The sequence below is a fragment of the Micrasema longulum genome, unplaced genomic scaffold (assembly GCF_059751315.1).
Source record: "Micrasema longulum isolate JH-2025_06_02 unplaced genomic scaffold, ASM5975131v1 h1tg002398l, whole genome shotgun sequence".
Taxonomy (NCBI): Eukaryota; Metazoa; Arthropoda; class Insecta; order Trichoptera; family Brachycentridae; genus Micrasema; species Micrasema longulum.
The window spans coordinates 48,401-51,425 of NW_028279547.1; positions in this window are offsets into that span (position 1 = coordinate 48,401).

Below are 3,025 nucleotides of genomic sequence, written 5' to 3' on the forward strand. Positions count from 1 at the left end.
TTATTATTTTATCTAAAGTCGTAAGATCGGCCGATGTTTTTCGTTCTTGCAATTAAGTTAATTTAAGAGAGTCTAAAATTTTGTTATAATTTAATTGATTAGTAGAAAACCCCATCTTAAAATTAATATATCTAAGAAATTTATTCTGAATTCTCTCAATAGAATCTGAGAAAGTGATTTGATAAGGTGACCATATTGGAGAATTATAATCTAGTTGGCTTCTAACTAGAGATGTGTAAAGATTTTTTAATGTGTTTGTATTATTAAAAATCTTTTCCGGTTCTAAGTACAAATCCTAATAATTTTACAGCTTTGTTAGATATTTTAATAATGTGCTCTTTAAATAATAATTTTGAATCGAACAAAACACCCAGATCGCTTGCGGTAGAAACATCAGTAATTTTAATTTGATTTAACATGTAATTAAATAGAATCGGATTTTTTATTTTAAAGAATCTCATAGCTTGACATTTGCTTTAATTGAGTTGCAATTTATTTTGTTGGCACCAGATGTTTAATTTGGACAAATTATGGGACGAAATGTTACAATCGTTAATGTTTTTTATATCTTTGAATATTTTCACATCATCTACAAATATTAGAACATGTACATTATCAAATATATCAATTACATCATTTATAAATATGAAAAACAACACTGGACCAAGATGCGAGCCTTGAGGTACTCCACTAACTGATTTAAATTTATATGATAAAACATCATTTATTTTCACTGACAGGTTTCTATCGAACAAATATGTTTTAAACCAATTTAGTAAATTACCTTTAATTCCAGATCGTTCTAATTTGTTAATTGGAATTTTGTTATATTTTTTTATTTTATTTTATTTATTGATCTGTTCCATGTATCCGAAGGGGTTTTCCGGAGCAGGATTCTCCTACCACTTTGACATGAATCTCTTTAATGTACTTTTTTTATAATATGTAAGTTTGTTTGTTGTTGAATGTATGTTTGTAATGTATATGTTATATTTAAATAAATTTATTGAATTTAAATTGAATTCTGTAAAGTTTTCTCCATCCCTGTTTTTATTTATTAAGCTTAATGATTTTCCAGGGGGTTAAATCCAGTCTTTTGTCTGCAAACATTTGGACAAACTTAAATTATTGTGGAAAAGACTTTCCATTATTTAGAAGCAGAAAATGTCGTTTGAAACTAGTTACAAAGTCAAAACTATTGGCCGTAAAATATGTGCATTTTCTTTTACGCTTCAGTTTATATTCCATAAAACTTTAGAAAACTGTATTAGAAAATGCAATGAAAAGTCTAAAGATAGTGGAAAATATTATTTATTTAAAAATCCTATCTGTTTTCTGCAATAGTTTTCCTTGCATTGAATATACATGTTTATGTCCCGAGGAAAGGGTAATACAATATTTAAATGGGTTTTTTTTTAAGTTACAAATTATTTGTGTTTTACATTAGTCAAAATACTAAAATACTTTTCAGAAGACAGTTTTTTGTATCTCAAACATCTGTCTTTTTGCGATGCCTGTCAGGTTCCCCTGACATAGGCGATCACTACAGCGAAAGCATCTTGATCCTGTTCTTCTCTGATATTCCGCAGCCAGGATAACTGCTTGTTGGATGTACTCGCCATAGTGATTCCTGGAAAGAGATGACCAGGAGCCTTATGCTAGAAAGATTTAATATTTTGTCACCCACTCGACAATAGTCGATTGGGCATCTCGATTGCTTTGTCATAATGCTATTCTTGAAAACCCTCCGACAATTTAATTATAAAGACGAATGAGAAAGTGGTAACACTAACAAATCCCTATTTAAAAATATTTTGAGTTTGTCCAAATTTTTGTAGACAAGGACTGGATTCAACTCCCCGGGGAGCTGTTTATATTAACATATTACAACAGAGATAAAGAACATTTAAGAGAAGGTAATATAGAAGTCCAGGCATCTACAGGGCTTATGACCTGTCAATGGCTGGTTTAAGAGGCTACTTTACACACTGTGTAACATTCACCATTCTGCCTATATTTGAACATCTATGTTCCTTCAATTCTTTCATTTGTTGATGTTTGTGAAGTTAAAGAGCTGAAACCTTTATTTATGCGGGTGATATTCATCGAATTGAATTATTTCTCAAAAACATCAACTGATGAAAGAATTGAAGAAATATAGATGTTCAAATATAGGCAGAATGGTGAATTTTGCACAGTGTGTAAAATGGCCTCTTAAACCAGCCATTGACAGGTCATAAGCCCTGTAGATGCCTGGACTTCTATATTACCTTCTCTTAAATGTTCTTCATCTCTGTTGTAATATGTTAAAATCCCTATTTATCTATGGCTTTCCTGGTCTCTTGCCACCTTTAACCTTTATTGTCTGTTGTCAGATTTTTTCCGTTGAATATTTTATGGATGGAATATTATGAAAAAAATAAAAGAAAATGTTTTACTTAGACACTGCAACATTGATAATTATTATTTTCCTTTGACATTACACACATCTACATGTTATTAGAAATATTTAATATTTGTTTATTTATTTTTAAAATGATCTTATAATATATATTTCAAACACGTATTTTGACATTGACAAGCGATAAAATAATTTTGAAATCATGTTTCCAGTGAAACTTCATTTGATAATGGATTAACAATAAGTACAATTATATTTGTTGCACATTTGTTGATACGTCATCATCATAACATTGATCAGTGTTGTAAATATTGTTAAAATGGTGGTGCAAAAAAAAAATACAACAAAAATCCCTACTCGTTATTCAAACATGAATGCCGAGCGTTTTACAAGAAAGAAGTTTGACATCTGAAGTTACGATGTCGCATTCGAGATAAAGTTGATTGATTTTCGATCAACTGCATTCGTATGAGTGGTTCAAGAATGCTGTCACTCGTCGAATTACGGAAGTCGCATACGATTCCAAAGACAAATGAGTCAAGCATAAGGCCCCAGAGTTGTTTTTCGTTGCCTTCTCTGGTAGATTTTTCTTTCGGGATTATCTTCCCTTAGCTGGTCTCGAAA